The sequence below is a fragment of the Sturnira hondurensis genome, unplaced genomic scaffold (genome assembly GCF_014824575.4).
Source record: "Sturnira hondurensis isolate 20B ecotype Veracruz unplaced genomic scaffold, ASM1482457v3 Scaffold0022910, whole genome shotgun sequence".
Lineage (NCBI taxonomy): Eukaryota > Metazoa > Chordata > Mammalia > Chiroptera > Phyllostomidae > Sturnira > Sturnira hondurensis.
Genome location: NW_028095541.1, coordinates 11,284,243 through 11,296,274, shown reverse-complemented (window position 1 = coordinate 11,296,274; position 12,032 = coordinate 11,284,243). Strand labels below are relative to the sequence as shown.

The 12,032-nt window shown below is 45.0% G+C and overlaps 1 protein-coding gene across 2 annotated transcripts in view; it reads right to left on the bottom strand.

The window, feature by feature from the left end:
- Positions 1-4,564, bottom strand: part of JCAD (junctional cadherin 5 associated) — a 44,091-nt gene extending 39,527 nt beyond the window's left edge. Inside the window, exons 1-2 of one of the 2 annotated variants that reach the window (XM_037037062.1) lie at positions 4,461-4,561; positions 3,076-3,101 (exon numbers count right to left, since the gene is read on the bottom strand). The gene's annotated coding sequence lies outside the window, so the exon portion shown is untranslated. Of the gene's footprint in view, positions 1-3,075; positions 3,102-4,460 lie in introns of both variants that reach the window. The other variant, XM_037037061.1, reaches the window with a different exon arrangement.
- Positions 4,565-12,032: the final 7,468 nt, after the last annotated feature.

Below are 12,032 nucleotides of genomic sequence, written 5' to 3'. Positions count from 1 at the left end.
TGATTAATATATAACAAAGTGCTTTCTTTAAACAAGAGGTAAATAGTCAGACATAAAACAAACCAGAATGGAGCATGTTGCTTATGATAATGTGGAGTTTTTTAAGACTTCCTATAGCTTTGCTTTTTTTAATGTAGAACTATGTATTTTATTAACAAGCAACAGGATTGACATTTCCCTTTTCAGTCCTAATCAATAGAGGGCTCAGCAGTTGCAGTTTAAGTCCTGGGACAGTAAGTTCTCACACAGTGTCGTTAACAAACCATACAGTGTGACGGCCGGCTCTACCGAGGCCCTCGAGTTGTTAAAAATCTCCTAAGACATATAATGCATATTTAATCTGTGGGGTAACAATTTTAGTAAGGCAGCCACCACTGAGTTGTTTCAGTAAGGTGACCAAAAAAAACCAAAAACCAGAGAGAGAGAGAAAAAACACTTGGGTCTAAGATCAAAAGGGATCCTGGAATCCAGTCTGGCTGGGTTGGGTCACTGTTAAGGCATTGATCCAAAAAGAGAGGGAAGAATATTATTAGAAAATACTATTCACTTCATTTTTTCACAAATATTATCTCCTCTAACTTCTCTTTTTTGTCTTTCGCCCCCCAACAACTTGTGTGAACACACACACACTCACTCCTGTCTTCTCTTTCACCTTCACTTTCTATCACACAATTATACCTTGGGGACCTCAACTCATTTTCTTGAGACCCCCAAGTACCTCACTAATATTTCTGAAAAATTAGTAGTCATTAAGACATGAAATTAGATGAGGTTTTTTAATTTTCTAAAATGTTTGGCTTTTAAAAAAAATAACTGAAACTTATAATAGGTTAGAATTTAATTGTACTATCATTAAATATGTCAAACACCACATATCAAGATTCCTAAAATAGTCTATTAAACTTATAACACACTAGTTTTGTTTTCAAATATCTTTAGGATAAAAGAGCCAAGGTTTTACAGAAATGTTAAAGTTGAAATGGTTTCATATAATTCTTACACTTTTACTTATTTTTTTTAATCCTCACTAGAGGATATGTTTATTGATTTGAGTGAGAGAGAGAGAAACATCTATCAGTTGCCTCCTGTACACGCCCACAACTGGCGATCAAAACTGCAGTCTAGGTATGTGCGCTGCCGGGGATCAAACCCACAACCTTTCCGTGTGCCAGACAACACTCGAACCAACTGCACTACCCAGCTGGGGCTGCTTATTTTCTAATTACGAAGGTCACTTAAAGTTATTCTAGAAGTAAACACTACATAATTTTGTGTTTAAGCAAAGTAAAAGTTCCCAATGAACCCACTGTGCCAAAAGATAACCAGCAATAACTGGTTTCTACTTCTCCAACTCTTCTTCCTATATACACAGTGGCGCGCATTTTTTCTCTCTTTCTTCTCCTCTGTGAAATATATCTTGGTACCTAAATTCATAATAGTATCTAAATTCTTTCATTTACATAGGGAAGAAACAAGCCTAACACATGAAATATTGAGAGAAAACCAATAAGCAACAAATACAAGTATATTTAGCAGTCTGATCATAGCTGCCAGTGTGGGCCAGGCTGTTCCCAACTATATAATCTACAGAAAATTTTTGGAAAATATATTTAAAGGAATCCAAACTTTAAATAAGATACCACAAATTCAAACCAAGATAATTGAGGTTTTAGCATTGGGGCAGTTCCTGTATTTTTTTAAAATGTCATTTAGTGTCATTTACTGACTGATCGAGCCTTCCCTGGGCTGCTGGGCCTTGGCCAGTGAGTGTCCCTCACTGAGTGTTCTTTAAGTCAGCAGGCCCTTGAAACAAAGCACAATAGCAAAGTTTTAACGAGTGATATAATCCTCACCATTCAAAAGGTAAAAAACAACTGTTAAAAAAAGCAAACAGACCAACGGAATGGGTTCAGCAACAGGCCTGGAGGATTTCAGAGATACAGCCCTTGCTTATCAAAATAAAAACCACAACGGAACAATTGTTTCAATCCTACACTCTGTTCTAAACTATTCTAAACTCTCTTCAGATTAATTGGTGTGGAGTCCCACAAAGCTCATTAAAAGAGAAACTTCTGGGCTCCTACAGCTCGGTTGGTGTCTGCTGTCCTCCCAAACTCGAGGGCTCTCCAGCAAGGACAAGAACTTCACAGAACCACAGACTCCTGAGCTTTCTTTACAGACAGTATTTCTCAGATTTATTTTTATATTGCATTTTAAAAATCAGACTCCAAGGATCTTTTCATATTTGCTATTTGTTAACTGACAAATTGATCCTTATTTATTCTCCTGTGGTACCGCTCAAGTCCAGTTCCATTTCATAGCTACTGAACAATACACCATCCACCCTGGAATCTGTGACGACTTGGACGGGTTATTAGATAACTCTGATGAACTTGTCAAGAGAATCATGTGGACACTCAGGCATTTTAAGTTATGTTCCAAGGAGGCAGAAAAAGAAAATTCTTTTTTTTTCCGACATAGGTTTCCTCCACCCACCACCCACCCCCCTCATGGGCCTGCCAATGTCCTGACCCCCCAGTTTCCGCAGCAGAAGGTGAAGTTTGGCGGGAGAAAGACAGAGCAAATTAAGGCCTCTGTTCAACAAATATTTGCTCACCCACTCCAAGGGGAGTGAAAGTTTGTTTCATGCTGCCTGCCAGGAGTAACATTTAGCATTCTTAAGGAAGCTTGTTCAGCTGATAGCTAATAATTTGACACCTCACATCAAGGTAAATAGATAGCCCAAGTGCACAGAAGATCACAGAAAAGCAAATGATTTACCAAACTCCCAATGTCACATGAAAGCCAACACGAGTCCCATGAAATAAAATCTAAGTATGATTTGCTTAAAAAATAATAATTTACACCTGCTTGTGTTTGGATGGTTTTAATCCGGTTATCTTAAATTCAAAAACTACCTGACATAAGGCATCATTTTCCTGAGGTTTAACCTGCATGGCCCACTGAATTTAGACTATTGAGACTGCCATTTGTCAAGAAAATCTCTGGCTACCCGAATTCCATTTCCCACTCCACTCCCCTCCCAAGAATCCCCTCCTATGTTCCAACCCTCACCTTAAATCACTGGGATATCTGCACATCTGAAAAGACCAAAAGCCAGAGAAAGGAAGACATGAAGCTATTGGAAAAACGTGACTTGTGTGATCCACATTACTTCACCCTCATCCCCAAGACTAGGGGAGGGAAATGAGGAGATTGGGGGTTTAGTAGGGGAGGAGATGCAAAGGGTGGGAGAGTGGGTGGCAGGGTGTGTGTGTGTGTGGTGGGGAATTGGGGTGGTGATCTGTCAACTAAACTCATTCCCCAAAGTCCCCAGCTCCTAGACAACGTTGAAGAGCAGGAGTAGGACATGTCCAGGTTTCGCAGGCACAAGTTCGGCTTTTTTTTTTTTTTTCAGTAGTGGAATCACAGCTTTTTCAAACCCTCAGAAGAATCCGAGGCACCGGGCTGCTATTGCCAGTGACACGGTGCAGGAGAGGCGCTTTCAGCTGTAGGTGCCGAGTCTCACTGCAGCCCAGGCATCTAGGAAACCCTGACATTCTGGGTGACTTGACAGCGATCTGGGGTGGGGAGCTGAGGGTGCGCGGTGACCCGAGCGCGACAACCCAAGCCTGAGGGCGGGCGGGTGGCTGCAGATTCCATAAACCAGCGGGTTGAGGAGATTTACAGCACTCTCAGGCGGTGCTCTTTCCTTTCTCCCACTCCACCCCACCCCAACTCTCCTTTTTTTTCCTTTTCTTTTTTGCTTGACCACCAGCAGTTGGGGTCACCCTGGGGGTGGCTGGGAGCAACGGCGATTAGCGCCCTAATCCCCAGTCCCGACCCGAGGGGCGGGGTCGCCAGGCCGGGCGGGGACTGGAGCGGGGAACAGGGACTCCGGGGCTGCCAGCTCTCAACGTCCGGCGGGCAGGTCCAGAGGCAGTGGGTGGCGTGGGAACCCGGGACCTCGGCACTCTGAGGAGCGGTTCTCGGGGTGGGGATGTCCGCCAACTCGGGGAGCACAGGGGAGGAAGGGAGTGGCTGGGCTACGGCTGTAGCCGGAAAGGCGCCGAGGGGGAAACAGCGACCCCCGTCCTCCAGGGACCTCCCCGCGGTGAGGGGCGACGTGAACCCTAACGCCAGCCGCGGCCTTCGGGGACACGGCGGAGCCCCGCGCCCAGCGCTGAGCACCTGAGGAGAGGGGACTCTTCCCCCTGGAGAAGCGGGAGCCCCGCCAGCTACCTCCACCTCGCGGCTGCGGTGCTGGGCGTCGCCGGGCGGTGGGTCCGGGCGGAAGGCAGACCTGCCCCTACGCTGGGAGCGGCTCGGACCCAGGCAACCTCCGAGCAGAGAAGTTGGGGGCCGAGCGCGGGAGGCTGGGGTCGAGGCCCATGAAGCACTGTGGGGACGGGCCAAGTGCACGGTGGGAGTCAGGAGTGGGGAGAGTCGCCAGTACTTACCCAGCGGCTCCCTCATGCTGCCCCGCGCCGCCGCCGCCGCTCCGGCCGGCAGGGCACCAGCGCGACCAGCCCGCCTGCAGCCCCGACAGCGGAGCATGCCCGGAGCCGCAGCAGCCACCCGCCCAGCCACGCCACGCCACGCCCACGCCCGCCCCGCCCCATCCGTTGCCCCGCCCATTGCCCCGCCCCGCTCGCCTGTCCCGGAGGCTCTGGCCGCCTCCGTGGGAGGGCTGCACCCGAGCAGAAGCTAGTGTGGTCCTCCTCCTGTCCTTGTCTGGGTGGATCATCCTGAAGCCACAGGTGGGCTGGCTACCTTTCCCTGCCTTTTCCTGACCCTTGGATTTGGGCAGCTTCAACCCTGTGCGAATGTGCATACATACACAAAACACAAAAATACTCATGTACAGTCACACACAAAAGCACGCACACTCATACAGTCACACAAATTCACACACATATACATGCACATACACATAGACATAAAACAGACACATGAACATCTCTTACACACAGAAACACACACTGAAGGCATGAAGGGCAGAAAACAGTGATGATGACAACAGTTAGTGCTTGGATAACTTCTCTTAAAAAAGACATCTGAGAGTCTTAGCTATAGGCTGGAAGAAACCTCAGAGGTCCGCTGTGACAGATGAGAAACTGAAGCCAGGAGGAGGGTGTACCTAAAAGCCAAGAGTAGAAGGAGGTCAGTGGGGAGTTCAGACCAGAATGATTATTTTCAGTCTGCCAACCACTCCAAGTTTCTCCTGCAGCAGAGATTAGACTGCTGCCAGGTCTGTTCAGAGGCAAAAGTCCCTGTACTGTGGAGGGCAGAAAACGGACATAAAATGTACAACTCCACTGACGAGTTGGGGAGAGGGAGAAGGATGTTGGCTAAGTCAAGTCTGTGAGGGCAAAAGTGGATGGCAAAGTAGACTAGAGTCCCTATAGAACAAACTTTTTAGAAAAACATTCAACCACACCATGGATTTAGGGCTGTGTTTTCTGCCATAACACCAATGACATCAATAATATCTAAAGTCGTTTCCACTGTCACCCAATCTGAGCCCAAAATCATATGCATTATTTTCTTTTAATCCTCCCCACGGTCCTTTGAGGTGGGTGTCTCTGGAAACCGGGGCTCCAGGAGGTACATAGTTAGCATGAAGACCATTGTTCTGAACCCCAACCATGAGGAATGTGCAGCCTAAGAGAGCAAGAAAGCCAAACACACTAGAGCTGGGGCAGGTGCAGGAGGAATAACTATAATCAGGTGTCATGCTGTGAACTATCCTATCCATAGTGCATCTGAGGGTGGCAGTGGACAGCATGGCCATGGGCTCAAGAGGCAGGCAACTTGGGTTCCAATCTTGGGGGCTTCTTCTAGTTCCTAGCTTTACTTTTGTTAGGCTCAATTTCCTCTGAAACAAAATGGGGATAATGACGATGCTAACCTCAAAGGAGAGCCATGAGATTGAAATGAGATGACACCTTTTTAGCACTCAGCGCAGTGTGTGCACATTGTGAAAATGAAGGAAATGCTGGCTGCGACCGATAAGGCTCGTGCTAATAGTGCTCTGGAGGCTGGAGCCACCGGGAAAGGCTTTGTGGGAAGCTCCTTAAAGGGGTGTGGCTAGGCAGGGACAAAGGGTATCATCTCCAGCCTGGAGGATTAGGGTGAGGAAAAAGAAAGAAAAGAAAATGCTACAGCTTTTCTGAGAATTTGCAGTTATTAGCAGTGGTCACATTACTTCTTGTCATAAAAGTGTCATTCAGGGATAGATTGTTTCAATGACATACAATTCCCACTTGCCCTCAATTTGTTACCTCAGTGAAATACCTTTTTGTTGTCATGGAGCACCTATATTTGCCCGGTGCGATGCAGACATTTCTGCAAGATCATTAATCAGTCAGCAAACCGAGATTAGGACACGTTTTCCCTATAGAATAATGTTATATTGCTGGCTTTCTGGGTCACCCTCACAGAAATTTTGTAATACAACTGAAACGCTGCAGAAAACACCATTGGAGCAATACTAGAAATGAAGCTAACGCAACCCAAGTAAAGCTTAAGAAGAAATTGTGATTTAACGGAATGGCCAGTAAGGAAGGTAACGAGACTGAAATACCAGATTCCGCAAAAGACAGCTTCACGATTTTACAGATTTATGTGGTTTCTTGACACTGGCTCATTGTCATGATGACCTCATTTCAAAATGTTTGGCTTCTTTCTTTTCTCAGTACTGATATATCACTAACCCTGCCCTAATGCTTTAGAGCTGTGATGAAGACCATTCCCAACGAGCAGCAGAGTGAAAAAATGAGGATAGAAAGAGGTGGTGGTACTGGGGCGAGGAGAAAGACGGGGGATTTTCTGAAAATTTGGGAGTAGAATTATGGAGAGGAGAGGGGCAAGGTTGAAAAGATACATCATTAAGAATGGGCGATTGTCTGAATTATAATGTGAGAAGACAGAGGCAAAAGACAGTGTGCTATTTCCACTGTGGTGTTTTTATCTTTTATGAAGATAAAAGTTGGTAAGGAAATTCATGGGGCCCTCTTCCCAAACAAATCACCAGTACCTGGACATGGAATGGTGGGCATGGGATGTGAGAAACCAACCATGTATACATAGTATAAACATATATATAATCTTCGGCATTTTTACATATCCACATATGCAAATATACACATGTATATTCTTACGATGGTTTCAGATAAAAGGACATTTCTTGCTAAGTCAGGTCTTCGTAACTCAGAAAGCACATGCATTGGTTTTACCCTGACCATTAGAGGAGTCACATTCCTTCTCCCAATTGCCGCCCACCCCACTTTCTTGCACCATCAATCCCGTTCTCCCACCTACTCGATTTTGGGAGATTTAAACACAGGAAAACATATCTACTACCTATGTGACATAAAATATACCTCAAGACAACTTTTTGTGTGATGCTGTGAGAAATCCTGTGCTGCGTGGGAGTGTGGGCCAGTGTCCAGCCCGGTACCCAGATGTCCCCGCCTCTCTCTGAGTCCTGGAGAAAGGATTTCAGACTCAGGAAGGAACTTGGACGATTGAGTCATCAGGGCAGATGTGCAGAGACCAGAAAAAGAATGCTTAACGGCTTTCTTTAAAAAAAAAACCCACTAAAACAAAACCCCTTGTTTCTTTAACTTGCTATTTTTTCAAGGACCTCAGAATGACCCTCCTCATTCCTTGTCACCGGGCCCTTCTGTGAAGACCTTCTAGAAGGTTTCCTTCAGCTGACTTGGATTGTCTTTGATGTTTTTCTCAGCCTGAAAAACACTACCAGTTCTCATTTTTAAAAGATTCATGTTCTTGATAAAACTTTGAAGTTCCTCTTGTTGGCTTGTTCTAGAAAGTCAAACAATGAATATAGAAAAACCAGAGACAGGGTTTCAACAGGTGCTCATAAAATGTTTATAGATATTAACGTGCTGTATGTTAATCCAGAGGTTGGACCGCATAATTATTTTTAAGTGTGAAGTTTGTTTTTCAAAGTGTGCTCCATGGACCACCTACTCCAGGACCCTCTGCAGGGGTTCCTGGGTCTCATCAACAATGGGCACAATCAGAATTTAATTTCTAAGTCCTACAGTTGAGACCCTAAAATCGGAACTTGAAGTATATGCCCAGATAAGAAGCAGGGATAGAGCTCTAGAAATAAAAATATTGTGTCAAGAGCTAACAGAATGATTGGTACGTAATAAACAAACAAACAAAGAGACAGTAGCTGTGGACATCAGTGTGTGATGTTGGAGAATAGCACAGCAACGTCCCTCGGGAACTGAGTGCAAGAGGGGTTTGTTAACTATTGCTTGGGAGATTTGACACTTCCCAAACAGAAAACTTTACACCCCTACGGGTGAAGAAAAGAATAACAAACATTTTTCAGTCATATGCCTTCACTCTAAGGAGAATGGATCTGTAATCATTTGCTATCTCTTTGTCAGCTCTTTCCTGCGTAAGGCTGCACGTTAATGGGAACCAGCTTCTCTGCCTCTCTCCCGAGCCGCCTCACCAATCACCCGAGCAAAGGGTTGCTGTTTACTAGTGGCTGACAGAACATTCCAAACATCCCCCTACCCCAAATCTACAAATCTTTGCCAAATTCATAAGGAAAACCCTGTTTTTCTGCCCTCCAGGGAATGACAGTGGCTGGCTGGGATCCCAATGGTTCAAAGGTGATGCAGCTGGGGCTTCCAGAAGGCAGTGACGTGGCCAGATTTGGGCACCAGCTCTGCTCTCTGCCCTCAGCACCAGCTAATCAAGAATCAACCCAAATTAACTTGAGCATATTCTTTAACCCAGTGTGACTTTTAATTTAAAAAATGGGAATACATGAATACCTATGAAACAAGTTACTTATCAACATTAATTGCAAAAAGAAGAGTCTTCATTTCAGGAGAGAACGGCATGTCAGAGTGTCACGGTGTCAGTCATAACACAAGATAGAGCAACACAAAAGGGACAGTAGGTTGGGAGGAAGGAGCGAGCACTGCTTTTCATTCAACATTTTTCACACGTCAGACACTTGGCTGGGCCTTGACTTAAGTTCTTCCATGCATATAAGGGTAGCATTTATTAGCAGGGTTGCATAATTTTGAAGCAGTGATCATAGTTGAGCACTGGAGAGAATGTGAACCTTCCCTATGAAAAACTCACTTTCCGTGTCGTTGCTTGTCTGCCTCCATAAAATTCCCGTAGCATTTTTTTTTAGCTGCTAGCATGGCATTGATCATGGTATACCTTGGATCTGCTTTACTGGCACACATAATTAGTTTGGATAACAGATTCTGAGTTCTTGGTGGAAGGGACTGTTCATCCCTGTCCTAACTGTGTTGTGTTTGGTTCTGCTTTTGTCTACTTGGCGTCCATTAATTGCAGGGCCAAACTAAAGGCCACAATTGTTTACAGCTCTCCTGCCACCCAGAGCCATACTCTGAGCTGCCTCCCTTTCTAACTATTGCTCACTAAGCCAATATTCCCCCTGCCTTACATAGGCAGCACCCCTATCCCCCAAAGCCCACCACAGTTATTCAGACCAGCCAATCCCGAGCAGTTTTCCCAGCCTTGCTCTGCCTTTCCCACAGAAACCCCACGAAGGCTGAAGTTTAGGCCTTCCCCTTGTTCCTAACTGCCTCCGGACACTGGTGCCTGCCCCCGTGGTCCCAAACAGCATTCCATGCCTCTTGTTTCTAGGGAAACCTCGAGTTTAAACTTTTCTTTCAATGGCATCGACCCCTCTGTGTTGTCATTTGGTCACCTTTATAAATTAAGGTCCAGGAACAAATCAGTCCCCCTGTTTTCCACAATGTAGCATCACACTTGTGGTCAGGTAGATAAAATGACTATCTGTTGGACCACATGGCTGAACATCTCCAAAGTGAAAAAGAGGGCGGGGGGGAGTGAGCGTTTAAACCCACACTGCGCAAGTCCTGTGTTACAGATCCTCACCCTATGAGTGGGGTCGAAATGTCAGCTGAGGGTTGCCAACAACAAAATGACCAGGCCCTCTAGACAACGTTCAGATTTTCTTGAACTTTTGGTCCATTTCTTTTAAAATTGTTTTGAGTTTTGCTTTTATAGTGTTTTGTCTTAAACTCAGATTACTGTCCTCAGATTCTGTTTATGAGCCTCCTAAGTATTTCAGACAGATTGGGTGCTATTTATTTGGTTGGTTTAGTCCAACAAAAATTAAACTTTCTGTAAGCAAATAGCATTAAAAAATCCATGTAAGAGATTTATTGGTGGTTTGTAGTAAGGCAACTAATAAACACAAAACATAAACATGAAACAAGAAAATAAATCATTTGTGAAAGTCGGCTTTTCATCAGCCGTAGTTACAAAATAACAATAGAAGTCCAAACCCGGTGTTGTTTGGCTGGAACAATTAATTGGTTAGTCAGCCCCTGGACCACTGCTGCACTGTTTCCTTTGTCACCCACCTCCCCTGACAACTGAGTCCCTTTTTCCTGGTTGTCAAGGATAAGACCCAGTGGGACTCCCTGTTTCCACATGTGCCATCACCACAACCTCTGTCCCTGTGTGGGAACCCGTAGCCCCTTCGCCCTGATATGGTGAACTGAGAGCAGTTAAAGCCAGCAGGAAACTGCATGTACTTTCTAGTCTTCTCAGAGCAGTGAGTGTATCAATTCTTCGTCTAAATATTTTTATAGTCTTCCCTATGGTTCTTGATGCCTGGAATGTGTATTAGAACTTTTGCTGAAACCACTAAATACCTGAAAGTTACCATACCTAACTAGTCACAGCTGTAGTATTAAATCCACCCCAATTTCTCCCCTCCCTATATAGCATTCACTGGAGCCATAATATTATACATTCTTGGAACAGATGCTGTTCATAAATAGAATGAATATCTTTTCCAGAGAACCCTGCCTTATTTGTGGTCAGGGGCCACCTGTTTATCAGAAGGCAAATCTGCATATGCGGTTATGATGGATTTTGTACGTTGATCAGTTTAAAATGTAGAGGAACATTTCCTAGTTACTAATTCTTTGCTGCTTCTTACCATACACTGTTCCAACAGCATTATCATCATTATTGTTTTTATTTTTCCCAGATTTTCTGTGAGCAGAGCACTAGCATGGGCAAAGTGGAGACGGTGCAGACTGGGGGATGTGAAGACAGAACAATCTAATAGTGAAGCAATTGCAGGGCTGTAAATCTGAGTCTCAGCCACTCCGTGTAAAAATGTGAAGGTCTCAATAACTGTGTTTAAGGAAATATATTTAAAAATTAAAAGATAGGTAGGTTGTATTACATGTGGATTTGAAACACTAACATAAAAACAATAAGAGGGAACCCACGGACACCAGCACATCAGCGCTTTGGGAAAACAAAATACTCTCCTACTCCTTGTCAAGGCAGTGACCAGAGGTTAGCATCCTAAAAGCTTACCTGGCACTTAAATTAAAAGCCATGGAATATCTTTAGTGCGTGGTTAATTCCCACTGCTCCTCAGGAAAGTGTATTTAAGGTTCCCAGTTTTCGGGTTACGTGCTATGCTTTGTGTTTGGTGCTACAATAGACGCTACTTCCGCTAATATCTCAGAGGGAGCGCCGGCTTTCCCGCGGCGGTACTATAAGCTCCACGGCCTCGGGCATCACACCAGACCGGACGCTTTTGATGACAACTGCCAGTCGCCTCATGGACCCTTATGAAACACCATTGTCTGAATCTATTAGAAAGTTGAACGGTAAATTTATGGGCCATTTGAAAAATAAATTAGTGGTTAGCTGTTAGTGGCTAGGAACCTAGAGGTGGCGCTCAGAAATCTGCATTTTAAACAAGTCTCCTGATTCTAACAAGCACCAAGGCTTGAGAGCCACAGCTTGGGGCCTATGCTGATATTAACTTGCTACTGACAAGCTCTCAGAAACACCTCCTTTCTGGCTCCATGGGACTCACTGACTGCATAGTGATTACCGGCCCCTTTGGGGAAAGCTAAATACACCCACAGTAAAGTGAATTCCCTTGCTCCTCAGAAGGTAACAGACCCTGAAGGAAGAAGCACTTGGGCCCTGAAGTTGGG